The following is a 21,861-nucleotide window of genomic DNA, read 5'->3' on the forward strand; positions in this document are numbered from 1 at the left end:
ATGTGAGATCAAGGGCACTGGATGCTCGAAACGCGTCACGTATGAGGTCTCTGGAGAAATAAACATCTTTGCCATCATATCTGTGGGTTCGTGTGCTTTCCTTAACCACATACAAACCGGTTTCTAAATTTTTACCCCAAACGGTACCGGATGCCATTGAAGTACTTGCAGAAGCTGTTACTAAGGATCTGACACAGCTTCGACGCAAACAGAAATTCAAAAAGGACAATGCAGAGAAAAGCAACTTTACCTTTAAACAACAGAAGGCCCTAGCAGATTTGAGCAAGGACAAAGGAATAGTGTGTAAACCGTCGGACAAGGGGGGCAACATTGTCCTCCAAACTAAAGAGAACTATGATAAGGAAGCACTGCGCCAGCTCTCCAATGAGCAGACATATACTGCGATCTTTGTCAATGAATATCATAAAAGTATGAATGATTATCATTCTCTCATCACTAAATGGCACAGTAAGGGACTATTGATCATGGATGAATTTCTATTTTTGAGAAGACTGAACCCTACCATCCCGACTTTCTACCACCTACCTAAGGTGCACAAAAATAAGGAGGCACCGCCGGGGAGACCGATTGTGGCTTCCCAGGGCAGTCTTACGGAAAATATGTCCATTTATGTTGACTTTTTCCTCCTACCCCATGTCAAGACCTTAAAATCATATATTCGAGACACAAAGGATTTGTTGGGTCACATTGCTTCACTACAATGGAAGGAGGAGTATAAATTGATGGTGTTGGACATCATGAGTCTGTACACCTCCATAGCACATCATGATGGACTAGTGGCAATGGAGTACTTCCTCAAGAAACGCCCTCTTAAGTACTTGGAACATAGCGAATTGACATTGGACTTTGCTAGATTCTGTCTTACTAACAATATTTTTCTGTTCCAGACACAGATGTATAGACAGACCTCAGGGACAGCCATGGGTGCCTGCTTCGCCCCCAGCTATGCAAACTTGTTCGTTGGCTGGTGGGAGGAGCAGGTAGCCTGGGATGCATCCAATTTGGATTGGACTAATCAGGTGGTAAGGTGGTACCGCTTCATTGATGACTTGTTCATCGTGTGGAACGGTTCACTTGACACGGCTAGAGATTACATCAGGGTCCTGAACACTAATGAGGTGAACCTTGAGTTTACTGGCGAGGTAGATGCAGTATCAGTCAACTATCTTGATCTAAACATCTATGTGGAGGGAGGACAGCTCAAAACGAGACTTTATCGTAAGGAGACTGCAGGGAACTCTGTCCTGCATGCCACGAGCAGTCACCCTACTAATTTGGTCAAGAGTATCCCCTATGGGGAATTACTCCGGATTAAGAGGAACAGCTCGGATGACAGAGAGTTTCAGCAGACTGATAGTATAATAGGGGGAGATCTTCCATCTAACCCCCTAATTACATTCAGGAAAGCTAGATCACTTAAGAACGATCTAGTGTGCAGTTATCTAAGTGGCACCCCAAGATCAGCACTTGGTGCATTGCAAGGTTTCTTCCCATGTGGCAAGTGCAAAGCTTGTAGAGGGAGTAAGAGGGTGCTTTGTTATGATATTCCAAGCATAAGTACTAGCAGGAATATCAGAAAGTTCTTGACGTGCACCACGCCTTATACAGTATACTGACTAACATGCCCGTGTGGCCTACGATATGTGGGCAGCACTATTCACAGTACGAAGATTAGAATACTGGAACATATGCGGGCTATAGTCAAAGGTGATGAGACATATCCCGTAGCACGTCACTTTGACAAAATGCATAAGCGCAATAGGGATCAGTTAAGCTATTTTTGTCTTGACCATGTACCGATAAATCCCAGAGGAGGTGATAGGATACTGAGACTCCGGAGATTGGAGTCACGGTACATTATTGATCTGCAGACAAAAGCACCCTGGGAACTTAATAGTAGTGAAGAGCTGGCTATCCACTTGGGGGAGTAGAAGTAATAGTATTGCCTCATACATCTATTGTTGTGATTAGCCTTAGTGGCTTTATGTATTTTTACCCTTAGTGGCGTGATGAATTCCCTATGATTGATGCATAAGACTGGTATATATTTGTATATTTGTATATATTGGATGAATTAGAACTTGATCTCTTGTTCTGTTTTTCTTCTAATCCCTTTGGATTTAAATTTATAATTCCTAATTCTTTTCTCTTTTCTTCTTCCTTTTCTTTTTCTTCTTTTTTGCTGCTTCTCTCTTTTTTCTTTTTGCTTATCTTGAAGGTTAGCGTAAGCCCACTTGTATACTTGTAAATTTGTTTATAGATTTGTAAATATTTATGTAAGACATCGAATGTACAACCAGGCAGCCTGAGTCATGATTTAGAATTGGAAGTCTTTATTTTCCTCCGAGGTTATGCCCATTCAGGGCTTGATGAGGGAAATGTTTCTTATATATTATATATATGAGTTTGGAAACAAGGTTTACCCATTGGTGGGTTGAATTTCAAATATCTTTAATTGGGTAGCACTCATATGTTAGAGCATCCCTGCCTCGGATGATGTCGGGATTGGGCCTGGACATCTCAAGATGGCGCTGATGTTAAAGAGGAAATGAAATGTTTGGGACAATGTAATTGACGTTTGTCCCTTGTCGATATCCATGTAATTGTTGTTTAAAATAATGGCGTAATGGTGCTTCGGAAAACATAGAAAAAGGTTGTTACCGAAATGCGTCTGTTTTGTGAGCGAGTGAAGTTTCCTGTTAATAAATTTACGGTAACGGCCCCCCGCGAGTGCTGTCTTTCTCCAGAGAAATCGAATGAGAGAAGGGGAGTTGCAGCGGTAACAGATATGCGGGTACACCCCCGCACTGAGAAAGCACCCGCCTGAGAGTGCACCTGACTGGTGTTTGGGAGCAGTAATATATATATATATTCAATGAAAAAACCATAGGTTTCAGGGGTGTTATAGTTAGCTGGACTTTTCACTTGTACAAAACCAATGAAATTCCCCCGTTATAGTTAGTTCAGCTATCTATAACTCGCGCGCCCGCAATGCACTGCTGATGACGTTACATATTACATCACTCATGACATGGTCAGTGACATCACTCATGACATCACTGATGACATCTCAAATGACATCACTGATGACATCATCCAGTGAATGTGTGTTTTTCTGAAAATTAAATATGTTTTATATATGTATATCTCAAGGTCGATGGAAGAATAAATGGGTATATAAGTGTCTAAATGGATGATTTGTTTTTGAAAAATTGATTGTGTAACTGACTGATTAAGTGTATCATAGTAAATACATGGCTTAGTGAGTAATGTTTAAATATGTAAATATCTGTATCAGTCTCTCACTTTGTGTATAAGTGGCTGCATGGGTTGGTGAGTAGCTACATGGGTGTCTATATAGGTTATTAGTTGGTTTTTTGAGTATCAGTCTGAGTGTCTGCATGGTTCGGTGGGGGGTATTACGTAGTGCATAGGTGCATGAATGAGTGACTCACTCTTTGTATGTGTTGAAGACAGCATGTGTGCAGGACTGTATGGGTGGATGAGTGTGTGTATGGGTGTGTTAGTGAGTGAATGACTGTCTCAATAGTGTCTTTATGAGTAACTACATATGTTTTAAACTAGTATATGTGACTATTGGTGTATATAAGTGAGTATATGTGAGAGTGAGAGATTGAAATAGATCCTGTATGAATAAGTATGTATTTCTATAAGTGATTGTTTAAAAGACTAAGTATGTGTAAGTTTCCGTAGAAGTAAGTGTGGTGGCGTGTGTATAACTGTATATGCAAATAAATGTATGTTTGATTCTTTATTAGCATGAGTGACTATGTGTGTGAGTAACTCTATGGATGAGTGGCATTGTGTAACAGGATGTATAGGTGTATGAGTACATATGATGAGTGAATACATGTATGAGTGACTGTATAGGACTGTTGGTGAATGAGTGGATGTGTATGTGGATCTTAGAATTACTGAAGAGGTTGTTGTAACTGGTATTGGTATGTCCATTGTTTTGAAAAGTTTAGTCTCTATTTTTGAATGTGTGTATCAAAGGTTATATTAGGGTGAGAGGAGGTCTGCCACTTTATCACAAGGATGATGTCATCAGTGATGTCATCAGTGATGTCATTTGAGATGTCATCAGTGATGTCATGAGTGATGTCACTGACCATGTCATGAGTGATGTAATATGTGACGTCATCAGCAGAGCATTGCGGGCGCGCGAGTTATAGTTAGCTGAACTAACTATAACGGGGGAATTTCAATGGTTTTGTACAAGTGAAAAGTCCAGCTAACTATAACACCCCTGAAACCTATGGTTTTTTCAGTGAATTTCTGAGGTTTTTTAAATGCTAATTCCTAACTATAACGTGCCTGAAACCTATGGTTTTTTCTGTGAATTTCAAAGGTTTTTTAAATGCTAATTTCTAACTATGCCTACAGAGATAGGACATGTGAAGAAAGAAGGAAAAATGCACAGAAAGAAAAAAAAGAAGTGCAGAAAGAAGCAACAGAAGTCCTCAAAGACGAAGAAAAGTGCAGGAAGAAGGATAACGTGCAGAAAGAACAAAAAGAAGAGCAGAAAGAAGCCTTGTTGCAAAATCATCCTGTACCCTCAACTTTTTCAGACGGATACTGGTGGTAACTGAGTCTGACTAACCAGTCCTAGAGCCAGTGCTATGTTAAAAGACACTTAGAATACAGTGAAAACACCTACATACACTAGGGAACATTATGCGTTGGGGTCCCCCTGTGATTAGCATGACCTCCTCTGTAAGCCCCTAGTATATAATAGGGCAGGGGGATTAAAACTACCTCTTAAAACAGGCCACAGGGTGTTTTTGCACACGTTAACTCAGGCCCCGTCCCCTCCCTTCACCACTGTGTAAACACGCCCTGTGTCCGTTTTTAGTTGGGAGATTAAGTTCATTTGAATCCTGAGGGTCCCTAGGGTCCAACTAGCCCACTAGGTACCTCCAGTAAGTGCCACAGAGCTGCGTTGCGGATAGGTGTAAAAAGTGGCACGGCCTGGGCCACCTCTCTGCAATGCAGCTCAGTGGCGCTTACTGGAAGCACTTGGTGGGCTAGTTAGCCCCCAGGAGCCCTCAGTATTGAAGGAAAATGATATCCCCAATTTAAAACGTGCCATAGTGCGTGTTTGCACACGTCACCTCAGGCCCCGTCCCCTCCCTTCACCACTGTGTAAACGCGCCCTGTGGCTGTTCTAAGTTGAGAGATTAAGTCCCCTTGAATCCGAAGGGTCCCTAGGGTCAAACTAGACCACTAGGTACCTCCAGTAAGCGCCACAGAGATGCGTTGCAGAGAGGTGTAAACAGGGGCTTGGCCTCAGAACACCTGTCTGCAGCGCAGCTCCCTGGTGCATACTGGAGATGCCTGTTGGGCTAGTTGGCCCTCAGGGACCCTCAGTATTGAAGAGGAATTAATTCCCCAACTTACAACTCGCCAGGGGGCGCGTTTGCAGAGTGCTGCAAGGAGGGGGCGTGGCCTCCGGCACGATGCCAGTCTTTTATTTATTTTAATTTTTTAAGAAGGGGGGCTGTGTGGCTCCCCTTCTTATTCTAATTTATTGGCCCTGATGACCCCATCCCCCAGGGCCTGTCTCCTAATTATATTTTTTTGACCCCAATCCCCAGGGCCGGCCACTGTTTTTTATTATTTTTAAAAAATATATATTTATAGACACACCTAGGACATGCTGGACAAACCGTACATACCTATCACCATGACGATTTGCGTGATATTCATTAAAAGGCGACTATGCATACAATGAATCCACGTGGAATGTATTTACACCACTAGTGAAGCTCTGACATGTCTGATGCCCTACCGTGCCTAATCCCGGTAGACAGCCTTGTTGTTTATTTATACAAACATGGGTAGCTATTGACGGGCACATTTAATACACATGCACACCAAGCCATTCAAAGGGGATTCGACAAAAATTGGACCAAAACTATGCAAGAAACCCCCCTCACGGTTAATAAAACACACATCCACTGCCGGATGTGTAATACTTTTTATTTTACTCTCTGGAAAGGGGACGAACATCACTTGAGAGTCACAGCGCGCTCCTGGCAGAGCCCAATGCTGTGTTACACCCACCATTGCCTGCTGAGTGCCACACACCTCTGTGTTGTATTCCACTAGCTAGTGCATATGCTATGACACTCTCTAGCCCATGTGCACTGTAACACCACCCCGTGAATATGTCATGCCACACTTGTCTTCGCACGGGTTATATTGCCCCATCTAACGTGCCTTCCTCGATGCCTATGTTATAACGCACAGTGCTATGCCATACATATTACAATCTGGGATCCATATCTTTGTCACGTGCATATGCAACATTACACTCCCCAGAACATATTTTATATTACAACTTTAGAGACTAGTTAGGTTATACAACACTGCCCTGTGCATATTACACTCCAAGGCGCATATCGCATAGCACGCGCTAGTGCCTGTGCTATCTCGCGCTCTCCAATGAATCTGTCATTGCGCACAATGTATTGCATATTATATTTCACGCCCGGTTCATCTTATATCACACTTTTTGGTGCATAGTTTATACCATACACTATATCTAGTTTTCATTTTCAATCGTGCTCTCAGGACTATGTTCTATATAACACTGTGTTCACCTACCCTTTTCACGGGCATTACATTTTGCGATAGGGGGTGGAGGGTCAGGGGGTGTTTCTGCCAAGTGAGCCCGGAGTCACAGTCACAAACGTCCTCTTCTTCCTGAATAAAAGTGAGATTATGCTGCATACTTGTTCATATTTTAAGTAGTTCGCACAGACACACGTTTTAAAAACAATAAAGTTCCTAATACCCGCCTTCTCTGAACAGTTAGCTTGCTGCCCCATCCCCTTCCTCCCTATCTTCTGTTGTGTGAATCCATGGACTAGCCTCCTCCCTCCTGCCATGCAAGGTCTGATGTGCTGCCACTGCCCTCAATTTAGTATGATGTACCAGTCCACTCCTCCTGCCCTCCATTGCCCAATTCTATGCCCCATCATTGACCTCCTGCTTAAACTCTGTGCTTAGCTTGCTGCCCCTATTCTCCTTCCCCCTGCCCTCCGATGTCTTTGTGCATGCCCCTGCTCCATCCTTTTTGCCCACCATGTTCCATGGACCTGCCACTCCTATCTACTCTGAGTGTTCTGTTGAGCTGCCACTCCCCTCCCACCTGCCTAGCATTGTCAGATGACTGTAACCTGTCCCTGCCACCTCCACCCTGCCTGTCCACATGCCATGCCCCTATCCTCTTCCTTCTGTCCTACATGGTCCATTGTACTGCCACACCCTTCAGCTCTCCCTGGTCTGTTGTGCTGCAACTGCTCCTCCTGCCTGCCCCGTGCGGCCTGTTGTGAGGCCCCTTCCCCTGAACTTTCTTGTCTGTGCACAGGTCCTGACCCTCCCTTCTATCCTCCATCGTCCTTTGTGCATGCCCCGCACCCTCCTTCTTGCCCATCATAGCCATTGTGCTACCACTAACCCTCCCACTTGCCATGCATGGTCTTCTGTGCTGCCATGGCCCCTCCCACCTTCCCTGTGTGGTCAGTTAGCTGCCCCTGAACCCCTCCCACCTTCCCTCCATGGTCTGTGTGTATGCCATCACAGTCTCACTGTTGCTCTTCATGGTCTTGCTTCTAGTGCCCATCCTGCCTGACCTCCATGGCTATCTTGCTGCTCCTGCCCTGCCCCCTTGCCCCCAGCCCTCTGTTTACATGTGCAGACCCCTACTCCCTCCCTCCTGGCTTGTCTGTTCCATTGTAATGCCCCTGATCCATCCCTCCTGCCCTTTATGGTCTGTTATGCTGCAGCTTTCTCTCCTGTCTGTCCATTATGGTCCTGCCTCTTGCCCCTCTGTTCTCTGTTGTCCATGTGCATGTTCCTGTCCCCTCCCTCTTGCTTTCTATGGATTGTTGTGCTGCACTCCCATCCCGCATGCCCTGTGTGGTGTATTGTGCTGCTGCAAACCCTGATGCCTGCCCTGCAGGGTCAGTTTGGTGCACCTCTCCATGTCCCTCCTGTCCTCTGTTATCCAAGTCCATGTCCCTACCCCATTTCCTTCCATGATCCAATGTACCATACTTGCGAACATTTTGAACTTGGTAAGAGGGAGATTTTGAAAAAAAACTGGAGTATTGATTTTCCCCTTTGAGTTACATTGAAAAAGAGGAGATTGTAGACAGGAGGCAGATAAAATAAAGCCCATTTGAGCTTAAAAACATTAGACGTTTCCTGGCTGAATCGGGTCTGTTGGCATGTATGGTTGTACTACCATTGCCTCTTCCTTCTGCCCACAATGGTCTATTACATTGCCACAGCCTCTCTTGCAAGTCCTGTATTGTTGGTTTGTTGTCCCTGCCCCCCTTTCCACTGCCCTCCATAGTCTGTTGTGCTGCCACGGCCCTTCCTGCCTGCTCAGTGTGGTTAAATTGTTGCCTTTGCACCCTCCTACCTGCCTTCAATTTTCAGAGTCCGTGCCCCTAGCCTCTGCCTCTCAACAGTATCCTAATGAACAACTAGATTGCTAACATTCTATATTTATTACAAAAGTGTGGAACTCCTGACGTCATCTTGATGTAATCAAAACTGTAATACCTAGAGCATTTCCTTTAGAAATTACATATATGAGAGGGTCTTATTGGCATCAAAATTATGGTTAGTGCTCTAAAAGACTAAAATAAGGACATATTTTCTGAGTTTTCAAATAGCGAGAAAGCACTTTTAAATTATTTGTTACCTTTATGTTTTTTTATCCAGTTGACCACTTGATTAAATGTTGCACTTAGGGGAGAGGATGTGGTGTTACTTCCAGAACTGCAGACTTTGCAACTGGGGAACCAGGTTGGAGTTTCTGCTTCAGCTCGACATTCTGTGATTCTGGTCAAATCACTTAGTCTCCCCATGTCTACAACCAAAATGAATTTGTTCTTGTGTGATGTAACCAATGCTCATGTAAAGCACTCCAATACCTGACAAGTCTGCACTATATAACACTGCAAAAACACAAAATAATAAGTGTTTTGCACACTTCTGTCATTGGGCTATATTTGGGCTACATCTGGGTGATTTTGGGCTACATTTGGGCTCTTTTGTCTCCGGTGGCCATCTTGGGAGATTTATTTGTTATGAAGTTTCCTAATTTCCTCATGTACTGCAGTCTCCTCAGTAGGAAATGCTTTCAGTTTTTTACTTTGATTCCATCATGAAGGTATTCAGATATGTCACACATTTGCCATAAATTCTGAATGTTAGCACTCTAGTTGCTCATTAGATCACTGTAGTAAAACTACTGTTCACCATGGAAGTCTGCTCCTGGTATTAAAAGTGCATGTTTCAGTCTGCATGTCAGAATTTTTTAATGAAATAGAAGAGGATTTGAGAAGTCACTCAAAATGTGCCCTCATTTTCTTTCTTCAGCATTAATCATAATTTCTATGGCTAAATGAACCCCCTCATTGTGTTCCTTTTAAAATTAAATGTTTTAAGTGTTACCAGTTTATTCCAATCAAGATGGCTTCAGGTGTGCCATACTTTTGTCATAATGAAGACAGTAAGCGCTCTAGTTGTTTTTAAGAACACTCTGGGACATTCTGTCATTGGGCTATACTTGGGCTACATCTGGGTGATATTTGGGCTGCATTTGGGCTCTTTTGTCTCTGGTGGCCATCTTGGCAGACTTATTTGTTATGAAGTTTCCTAATTTCCTCATTTAAAGCAGTCTCCTCAGTAGGAAATACTTTCAGTTTTTTACTTTGATTCCAAAGGCATTCAGATGTGTCACACATTTGCCATAAATTCAGAATGTTAGCACTCTTTTTGCTCATTATATCACTGTAGTAAATCTATTGCTCACCAGGGAAAACTGCTGCTGGTATTGAAAGTGCATGTTTCAGTCTGCATGTCAGAATTTTTTTATGGAATAGAAGAGGATTTGAGAAGTCACTCAAAATGTGCCCTAATTTTTCTTTCTGCAGCACTAATCATACTTTTTATGGAAAAATGAACCCCCTCATTTTGTTCCTTTTTAAATTAAATGTTTTAAGAGTTACCACTTTAATCCAAGCAAGATGGCTTCAGGTGTGCCATACGTTTATCATAAGTAGGACTGTTAGCGCTCTAGTTGTTCTTTGGAACACTCTGGGAAGCTGCAGTAGAACACAAAGGAATCAACTGACAGTCTCTGCCCTTGTTGGATGTACATGTTTTACTGAGAATGTCAGACTTCATTCTCACATGACTGAGAAAGATAATGTGAATTTACAGAAAATAAGCTCTCAGTTTAGCTTACAGATCACCTTCCAACCCTCTGTGGGAAAAGCATGAGAAAATATTTTTCTCTCAATCATGATATCCCAGTAGAAGGCTTTTTCACATGGTGAAATCACCTTAGAACATACCACAATTCCTAAAATGAGTATGGTACCATCAACAAATGATTTATAATGTAACTAAAGTCTTAAAACCTTCTATTAACTGCAATGCTTTTTAATGAGGTGCTATCATGTATATTGGTCCCAAGATGGCTGCCAACACTTCTTGGATGAAGTGCTGACAGCCAATCAGATCTCAGGATGAGATGTGTGGTTAGGCTCCGCCTACATATATATATGATTTTACTTTTGATTTTCTCAGGAACTACTGAACAGATTGACACCAGACCTACAAAAGGCACATCCCTGACCTGAGGACTACCTCTCTGCCAAATTTCAAGTAATTCTGTTCAGCCGTTCGGGCTGTACCTTGGACTAAAGGTCCCTATGGAAAATTGCATGGGGAAAACGTGTTTTGGGACCACCCTTTTTTCTCAGCCCCTGCTTGACGAATCCCCCCGAGACTTTCAGGGTAGGAGCGGAGCGGAGCGCCCCACCTATTTTGAAAGTTTCGCGAGGATTGGTTAACCGGCGCCAAAGTTATTCCAAATAGAATGTTGCGGATTTCCTATGGAAACACGGTCCTAACTATAACTATCTACTGGCGACCGCCAGTAGATAATATATATATATATGTATATATATTACCTACTGGCGGTCGCCAGTAGGTAGTTATAGTTAGGACCACGTTTCCATAGGAAATCCGCAACATTCTATTTTGTATAACTTTGGCGCCGGTTGACGAATCCTCACGAATTTTTCAAAATAGGTGGGGCGCTACGCTCCGCTCCTACCCTGAAAGTCTCGGGGGGATTCGTCAAGCGGGGGCTGAGATAAAAGGGGGGTCCCAAAATGCGTTTTTCCCATGCATTTTTCCATAGGACCTTTAGACACAGCTACAGCCCGAACGGCTGAACAGAATTACTTGAAATTTGGCAGAGAGGTAGTCCTCAGGTCAAGGAAGTGCCTTTTGTAGGTATGGTGTAAATCTGTTCAGTAGATTCTGCGAAAATAGCCTTTAAATCAATATATATATCTGAGCCAGCGTACGGTGCGCTTACGGTGCGCTTACCGTACGCGTACGGTGGCGTGCGCGAGCGCGATTCTGATTGGCCCTTAGATCTTAGTAAACATTCGAATCGGTCGAAACCAGGAAGCGGCGGCCGCCATTTTCTCTCTCGCACTCTGACAGGGGGTTGAAAAACCAAGTTCAAAAACATGTAAAGGGGCTGTTTACACAGCTCCCAAGCACCTAGCCATGTCGAGGGAGTCCCCAACGATCCCCCAAGTGAAAAAAGGCAATTTTAATTTTGTCGAAAATTTCGCCGATTACGCTTACCGTACGCATACGGTAAGAAATAATAAAAAAAATATATATATATCCACATTCTCCCCACCCCGTGTGCAAAAGGTGCCCGAAGGGCACCTTTTGTGCATGGCTTATTAGAGGTAAACAAAACATCTATTTTACCTGTCACAACGATGCTCATCATATGTCCTCCATGTGCGCACGGTGCGCGAAGCGCATCGTGCGTTCATGGCCCATCTAGCGTAACGTGGGCACGCGATGCGCGAAGCGCACCGCATGCTCACTGTGCGCGCACGGTGCGCTTCGCGCACCGTGCGCGCACGGAACGAACTGCGTTAAGTGGGCGCGCACGCCACAAATGGCGTAAAGTAACTTAGCATTTAAAAAACCGTACAAATTTACTGAAAAAACCATAGGTTTCACACACGTTATAGTTAGGAATTAGCATTTAAAAAACCTTGCAAATTCACTGAAAAAACCATAGGTTTCACACATGTTATAGTTAGCTGGACATTTTACTGATAAAAAACCAATGAAATTCCCCCGTTATAGTTACTGTAGGCAACTATAACTCACGCGACCGTAATCCTCTGCTGATGACATATGTGTCTTTATGAAAAAAAAATATTTGTAATATATGTATAGCTAAAATTTAATGGAAGAAGACATGGGCAAATAAGTGTCTAAATACAGTATTAGCATCAGCAGAGGATTACGGTCGCGTGAGTTATAGTTGCCTACAGTAACTATAACGGGGGAATTTCATTGGTTTTTTATCAGTAAAATGTCCAGCTAACTATAACATGTGTGAAACCTATGGTTTTTTCAGTGAATATATATATATATATATATATATATATATAGTCACTATTTATATATTTGGAGTTAAGTACAAAAAAGCTATACTTACCATTCCATATTTTGGATTTGATATTTTGTAATCAATATTTGACCACCTCAATATTATGGCTTCGATATTCAGGGTGCACACCATCGGTACAAGGATAGCGGTGAATGGTCCAGGTTAGGACATACATACTTTGTGGGAGCTCGGTGGATCTCTAAATTCTGGCTTACCACCAGTGCCGGACTGGGAACACGAACCAGCCCTGGCAATTTCATTTGACCGTCCAAGGGAGGTGAAGGGGGTCTGCTGCGCTTTTGCTACAGGAAGCTGATATTGCAGCACTGCTGCAAAACCGGCCCCCAGAAGCAAAACCGGCCCCCACAGTCCCAAAACCATCCCCCACCCTTCCGGTCCACCGGGAAAACGCCAGGTGCCCGCTAAGGCCAGTCCGGCCCTGCCTACCACTTCAGGGAGTAGATTAACACAGAGGTCCACTGCGAGAGTTATGTACATGTCTCATCATAGGAATGGCTGTGCGGAGCGTAGTTCAGGATGGAGATGTATTAGGAGACTTCTGCATTTGGCTCAGTATTTGCATAGCAGTGCATAAAGTACATTGGAACACAGATTTATTGTGGTAGCTCCACACATCAGTGGGAGCTCTGTGGACAGGGTTCGGTAAGCACCACTCCAAATGGTAGCCTGTGGAAACAGTAGCTTCAAACATAGAGGGGAGTCTGTGGACAGCTGTTGCTCTACACATGGGAGGTGGTCTGTGGACAGTGATACTTCGGCTCCACACCCTAGAGTAGTCTATGGGCTATGCTGGTCCCACATATAAAAGGCTTAGTGGACTGTAGTAGTCCACACATGGGTGGGTGTGGGCCTGTCCATAGTGTCGGCTGTGCTTTATACACAGAGGTGGTTTGTGGACAGGATCAGCTCCATAACATGGTGTGGTCTAAGGACAGTGGTAGATCCACACAGATGGAAAAGGTTTGTGGACAGGGGTAGACCAGATCGACAAACACAGTGGTCTCTAGACTGTGCTAATTCAACTTACAACAGGGGGTCTGTAAACTGTGGTAACTCCACCCAGGGGTGTGGGTGGTGATGTGTATATAATGCCTGCTGTGCTTTACTCACAACAGTGGTGTATTGACAAGGATAGGTCAGTTCCACATCCTGGGGTGGGCTGTGGACAGTTGTAGCTCAATGCATAGAATGGGGGATCTTTGGACGGGGTAGTTCAGCTTCACACCTTGGGTGGTCAACTGTCAGTGCTAGTTCCACAAATAACAATATAAAGAAGGACTGTAGACTGTAGTATTACCACAGATGTGGGTGTTCTGTGCATAGTGCTAGATGTGTTCTACACCTAGAAGTGGTGTGTGGACATGGGTAGATCAACTCCACACCAGGGGGGGGGGTCTGAGTTCTGTGCTAGTTCCACATATAACAATATAAAGGAAGTCTGTAGACGGTAGTATCTCCATAGACATGGGTGTTCTGTGGACAGTGATAGATGTGCTCTACACACAGAAGTGGTGTGTGAACATGGGCCGATCAACTCCACGCTCAGTGTGGGGTATAGACTGTACTAACTCCACACAAAGATGTGTGGGTCAGTGGACAGGGGTAGATCAGCTCCACACCAAGGGGACAATTATCGACATCGGTAGCTCCCCATCCAGGGGTAGTCTGTGGACTGTGCTTATTCCACAAAGAGGGGGTCTGTAGACAGTGGTAGCTCTAGACATTAGGCAGGGGGGTCAGTGGACAGTTGTAGATCAGCCTCACACAGAGGGTATTCTCTGCACAGTCAATCAACACTCAGAAGATCAGATTTGTATCAAAGAATGACTTACATTAAGTGAGCTCAGTTGGGCCGTGGAGCTCTCCATTCACAGCTTCTCCATGCCTTCTCAGTGTGAACTCGTCAGTCAGTTTTGAATTTCATTTTTACAGGCTGAAGGAAGCTATTTCAAACACAGACATTGCAGGTGCCTATGGGGCCACCACCAGGACGTGGGTGATGCAGGACCCTGTATTACACCCATGGCTTCGGAGCTACTGCGTGCCCAGAGTGGTATTGTTACCTGAGAAAATTGTGTGGCAGTATGTCCAGCAACCCTAGATTAATTCTCTATTGATGACGAACTAATCCAGAAATACGTGTCTAGAGATACAGCAATGGCTGCACCAGATTTGGTGAATAATAGTGATGAACTTTGAAATGAACCGGAAACTATGTATTACATTGACCAAGATGCAAAGGGGCAATGGCGTTGAGATGTGAGGCAATGGGCTCCTATCCCCCTTGCAGTTTAAAAAGGCTCCCATGAGCCTACAAACTGACGGGCTTCGGAGTTACTGCATGCCTGGAGTGGTATAGTTGCCCTGAGAAAATTGTGTGGCAGCATGGTCCAGCAACCCCAGATGAATTCTCTACTGATGATGGAGTAATCCAGAAACATGTGTAACTAGAGATACAGCAATGGCTGCACCAGCTTTGGTGAATATTTTTTATGAACTTTGAAATGAGCATGAACCTATATACTACATTGACCAGGATCCAAAGGGGTAATGGTGCTGAGACAAAAGGCAATGGGCTCCTACCCCCTCTTTCAGCCCTGGTACAATACTTTTAATGTGAGATTACAGGCACTTCTCAGAAGTCTTCCCGTTTTCTTCTGTGAGCACGCGAGACGCCGGAGGCTATTTTCAGCCCTATTAGAACATAACAAGGTTCCAGAAAAATCATTCTTGAAACTTACCTGTAAACTATACGACAACGCTACTACAACGTTTATCCCTACAGCTACGTGTGCTATGAATCCGTACTTCAATCAATTCTATTTAGATAACTAAACGACGTGAATATGCTGATTATTTTTCAGTTTGGACTAGTAATTTCCTCCTAACCAGAAGAGATATAAAAGATTCTGTATCAAAATTCACATCAAAATAGGATTGCTCCTTAGATGAACTTGCTAATCCTCTGACTTGTTTAAACGATTATCTATACCGGATAGACAACATCGATAATGCAGATTTCCTCAAAAATGATCGATTTTTGATATTTTAAGTAAGTCTATCTCTACAATACAGTTTGTTTTGTTTTATTTTTCTTCTTTTTCATCTCTTCTTTCTTTTTTCTATTCACAATTTGTAACAGAGAAAAAGCCTGCTCTGAATATGTGTAAATTAGTTTGTTCTAGCATCCTATTATCACAGAACTTATATCAGAATACAACTTTTACTGTTTATGTAGGGAACTTGAAAATGCATTTATAACAATGATTAATAGAAGATACTGATATAAATAGAAATATTAGTCTGTTTTTTGATTATATGTCTTTTACCATTGTAGATACTTGTGTGGCTACTCCTGATGAAGGCGTTGTGAACGCCGAAACGCGCGTCGATTACGATTATTCATTACAAGCTGCCACCTATTTTATATTGTATTGTATTGTATATGCATTTTTATTATTGTTGATCCATTTCTTTTAGCCTATATTGTATGTTAAATGTGATATGAAATTTCTTTTTCTAAAAAAGTGAACAGCATGAAGAAATAAAATTTATTATGCCTGTATTGAATTGATGTTTAAGCATTTTTCTCGTTTCCTTACAACAAAGTTTGATAGATGGTCATTTATTATATGGAGATTGCCTAGGAGTTTATTTTACTATACATACACTTCTCAGAAGTAAGCAGGTACTCTGGAGAGCGAGTACCTGCACTTCTGCATTTCCATTTAAAGCACTGCTCACACCTACACCTGCCCAAGTGCCTGGATACCCTCTTAGGTGATTAGTGGGCTATATAAATCAATATAACATAACATAATAATTAGGATTAAAGCTATTAACAGGGTTAGGATTAGCATTAATGTTACAGTTAGGAATATTTATTTAACATTTGTTGTAGTGCACTAGCGTTCAGAGGTATTTAGGGCCAGATGTACGACCATTACATTTTGCGACTTGCAAATTGCAATTTTTAGCAACTCACAATTTGCAAGTCGCAAAATGAAATGTACTAATTGTCTTAGACAAATTAGCAATTCACAATGGGGTAGCAAATGAACTACCGCATCAATAATCATGAGGCAGATCGCAACTTGTAACCCATTGGGAATGGGCAATAAGACAGGGATGGTGGCCTGCTTCGGACAGCAGACCACCATGTATGTGCTTGCTTTTAAATTAAGCAATTTTTTTTAATACAGCCCATTTTCCTTAAAAGAAAAAGGGATGTTTTTCAAAATGAAACATTTCATTTTCATTTTTTAAGAGTTGATGGTGGTTCGTAGGACCACTGTCTGCTCTTAAAAAACGTTTTCACTGCCAGGGCAAGGGGTTCCATGGGCACCACTTTACGTTTGTGAGTGGCTTACCACCTACGCAGGGGCGGCTCCTCCGTAATGGCGAAGGAGTATTGCCCCACTGCCCAGAGCCAGCAGATGGCAAACGAAATGATAATAACACGTTATTGTCATTTTGTTTATCGCTGTCTGAGCCGCAATGAAGTCTGAAGCAATGAGTAAAGGACTGGGCCGGGCATGACAGGGGGAGGAATGGTAGGCCGTTACAGGAACGCATGTCAGTTTGGCTGGCCATCTTAGGCCGACCAAACAGACATTCGCACTTATGTTTCTCCAACTCAGATGTGTTGGAGAAAAGCCACAGGCTCCTTATGCCTGAGCGAGCGTCAGACTAGCCCATTTAGGCTAATCCCCATGCTGCTCTTATGCTTGGTATAGCATGAGAGCAGCATCTGAATTGTATGGGGAGCCTGTGCTTTGAGGCCGATCCACTGAGCAACAAGGCGGCTGGGAGCGTCAGGGGGAGTGGCAGGTAAGTCTTTTTATTTTAATTTTATTCCTTAACGCCCTTCCCCGCCCAGCCGCCCTACTACGTTAGATAGGCAGCAGCCGCTACCTACTTTTAGTAGGCAGTAAAATGCAATTGCTTTGTGACCCTTGTGACTCACTATTAGGCAGGGACGCCCTTAGCACGCCACTTCCTAATAGCGTCTCGTAAACCCTATTTTGAGAGTCGTAAATAGTTTACCGATTCGCAAAATATGGCTAGTACATGTGAAAAGACAATTTAGCAGTCGCAAACAGCCCAATTTTTAGTTCGCAACTGCTAAAAGCCGTCGTACATCTGGCACTTAGACACTTGACACTCTTGCAGATGACAGGTAATGAAACAGCAAGAGTGGCAGGATTTAATGGTGAAAAAAGAATTAGGTGCCAATTGTCTTACTTGGGTTAGTAATGTCCAGGAGCGGATCAGATGTAGGAGAAGACAGAGGAGGGAGAAATAAGATTAGAGATAGCATTACGGTTAGGTTTTATGTGTTGGAGATATTGCTAAATAATTTCTCATTTCGGAATACGACATACTATCAGTATCATTATAGCCATTCTAATGGTAATTAGAATTAATAATTATGAAAGTATATTCACTTTGTTCGTCATCACTTAGGGTTCATCATTAATGTATTTCATAATTTTGGCGTTTTTCAGTATTCTCTTGGTGCCTCTGTTTCATGTTTTATAGGCACCCAATCATTTCTCCCGTTTGACAACACAAGGTATGTTTTTTAACTTCACAGTCAGCTGTTCTCATGTCCATTTTCAGCCTCCCGTTAAACGTGCTCAGGTTCAGAAAAGGTCTGTCTGTTCCCTTCCACTCGGAGAATAAACAGTGTAACAATAAAGTATGTTCATATGGGCACGTTTCTCCTTTGCTGCAAGTCTTAGGAGCTGCGCCTGAATCCCTGGGACACAGACACGTCACACGAGGCCAACTTGACAGCTCCTCATCTAGGACTGGAACAAAATGGAATCTTATTTCTTGCACAGATTGTCACGGACAGAAATACCACGGATTGCACAGTGCCGACAATGCTAGCTTCCCAAAACACAGCAGGACAAAACCAGAGAGAGAAGAAAAGGTAGCAGCAGCAAACTCCCTCTCTTCTCATAAGTCTTACAGCTTGTTTTAAAAAAAATATATTTTATTAAGGAAAGTGGGATTTTCTTTGCTGACGGCGCCTCCTCGAAAGCACAATCGCTAAACAGAGCAATGTGCATTGGGCTTAACTCGCGCTGGCTTCAGAATGGAGAACACTTCCGGTGCGTCTGCAAAACAAAGATTCGGAAAAACAAACTGCCGAGTCATGCTCACGTGCGAGTTTTTCTGTTCCTGGGCACTCGCCCGGTCGGTAGGGTGGGGATGTTTAAGATTAATACTGGTTGAACTCTAGGGTAAATAAACAACGTTTTAGAGATTTTCTACATTTTCAGCAAATTGCTTTCTGCAGGAAGAGAAATTAGGAGAACATTCCACCTGAACAGAAAAAAAGCCCTGTCACCAACCGTAGCACGCTTCACCTTTGGGATTAGGAGCCATGCTACTGCTGGTCTAACATGTCTGCATGTCTATACTAGTTAAAGTGGTGGAGTCTGTTGTAATTTATCTCTTCCCCTTCTCCTTCCATTCATGGTTCCTTCCATTCCCCCTCCTCCCTTATGCATTTGCTGGTCCTAGAATGTTATGAAGATTCTATTGTGCGCTCCCTGAGCCCAACTGTCATTCTGGGCCATGGATGTCGTATGAAGCGTGTTAATAAAGTTTCTTACCTGAACGAAGCTTCGTTATTTCACTGGCGACGATTTTGGTTGCGTGGAGGGCAACTTAGCGACATCCCCTCCGTTTGTAGCCCAGCTGCGTGGCGGAATCAGGAGCTTTTCCCGTGAATTATCGACGCAGGAATTATTTTCGGCAGCTGTCATTCCTTGTGCGGAAGACTTCGCGCGGAAGAAGGTAATCTCGAAGTATTGTGGGAAAGTTTACTCAAGGAACCCATCCGGGTCTGCCGGCAGTGTCGATTTTGGGGAGGAGTTCAGATTTTACCGCTTCCCCAGGAAAGTCTGATGCGTTTATGCTGGCTCTGTCCCTTGGGAGGTGTTCCATGACTGAGAAGAAGCAATGCAGCAGCTCCTTCAGCGCGGAAAATCTTTGAAAGGGATGATCCTGTAATTATTTTGAGAGATTCCACTGTCATCAGTGAGTGAAAGTTGTACTTTTGTGCGCTGCTGACTAGAAGTATTGGAGAATGTCAGCGCAATCAGATAGGGTTGAGGAATGAATTTAACAGTATTTGTAAGGATTTATGGGGTGTTTTCTCATCACAGTGGTGGTGAACGCGCAGTAACCTCTTGCCGGCGCAAATTAAAAAAATTTATGTCGTGGAAATCGCATATTCACAAGCAGTGAGAGAGGAATTTGCATGCAATGACAGGAAAATCCAAATTGTGAGAGAATCTTCCTCCTGTTCACATTCAGAAGGGTAATCTCCAATATTGGGTCACGTTTCGTCAACTTTGCAACTTTCATCGATTTGCATATCCCTCAGAAGCACGGCACTGGCAGGTTTTTTTTTTCGGCATACTAGTGTGGAGCTCCAATTTGTCACAGTAGGGGTGCAGTCCTTGGAAAAGAATTATAACGCAGCAGTGTGTGTTCAAGTATCCTATCTGGAAATATCTATGGAACTGTATTATTATGCATTACTGACAGTTCAAAATCATAAATGTCTTGTTAACTTTACAAGGAACCAATATATTCGAGAGTGCGGCGCGGATGTACTGCAAAATACTATAAGATGTGGTAACTGAAGTACACTACCAAGCATAAGCTGTCTCATTCGTTTTGGAAATTAGACTTTAAGAAGCAATATATGTACAAGATCGCACCCTGGTGAGCCTTGATATTCAGATATCTTATGGTTACATGTTTAAAAAAAAAAAAAAGAAAAAACATTGTATTGTTTGATTTATCTTACATTTTTCTATTCAATTCTCACAGACTGTTGTGTAATGTTATAAGCGTATTTCGTTTACTATTATTGGATATCAATATGGCAGCGGCGAGCATGAGTCAGCCTCCACCGTTTCTATGAGAGGCAGGGGAACCCATCATGACGTGGAAGAACTGGATCAACGGGTTTGAGACTTATTTGATAGCCATAGGTGCCAATGGTTTCACGGCATTACGTAGACTGCACATATTACTGCACAACCTTGGCGCTGAGGGGAGGAAGGTATATGACAGTCTCCCAGAGATTGAGGAGGATGAAGCAGAATATGGGGAAAGAGATGTTTATGCAATTACTTTCAGGAAGTTAGTATTACAATTTGCAGATAAAATAAATGTAGTTTTAGAACGACATACATTTTTTGGCAGAAGTCAAGGTAAAAATGAGAAAGTAGGTAATTATATAGCGATATTGAGAGGACTAGCGAACACCTGTGAATTTAATGACTTAATGGATTCCCTCATTAGGGACCAATTGGTACAATGTACAAACAAAAAGATACAGGAGAAATTATTAGTTGGTAATCCGGATTTGAAAAAGGCCTATTGAAATAACAAGGAGCACAGAGCACACTGCAGTGTGTATAAAAGAAATGTCTGATACCAGTGACAAAGAAGTAAATGAGATTTGTGGTGAATTTAAGAATGTTTGTGCCATTAAGGAACAAAAAAAAGTGAAATGGTTAGAGAGCAAAACAAGGGAAGATCTACTCCTGAAAAAAAGATGAAGTGCTTCAGATGTGGAAGCTCGGGGCATCTTGCCAATAATATAGTCTGTTGGGCCAGTACAGCCACGTGCAAGAGGTGTAACCGTAACGGACATTTTGCACGTATGTGTAAAGACATGTCTGGCAGAACAGTCAATGTTATTGAAACTAATGATGAAGACAAGAATACATTTGTATTACAAGTTGATGTGGAAGGTAATAAAAAAGTACATATGGTTAACTTACATAAATGTGAGATAGGGTTGGATGGGAGAAAAGTGGAAGTTTTTGCAGACTCATGTTCTCCATTTACATTTATCAACAGTGAAACGTTTCATTCAAAGTTTGATGATCAGGCATTACCACTTGTTGAACCTGATGTAGTTCCTGTAGAGTACAGCAAAGACCCCATACCTCTGGAAGGTGTAGCCATCATGAAGATTACGTTTAAAGACAGAAGCACCATGGGTAAAGTATATGTAGCCAAACGAGGTTCAAATCTTTTAGGATGGGCACATCAAAAAGATTTAGGAATTTACCTCATCCCACCGCAGAGGTGCCTGTCCTGCTTGTAGACAGATCGGTATGTGGTACGGAATTACTCAACGAATTCCCAGAAGTACTCACAGACAAGTTAGGGTGTTTGAAGGATTTCCAACATAAAATAATTTTAAAGGAGAACGCTAAACCCGTAGCACACAAGTG

This window comes from Triturus cristatus, chromosome 10 (assembly GCF_964204655.1).
Source record: "Triturus cristatus chromosome 10, aTriCri1.1, whole genome shotgun sequence".
Classification (NCBI taxonomy): domain Eukaryota; kingdom Metazoa; phylum Chordata; class Amphibia; order Caudata; family Salamandridae; genus Triturus; species Triturus cristatus.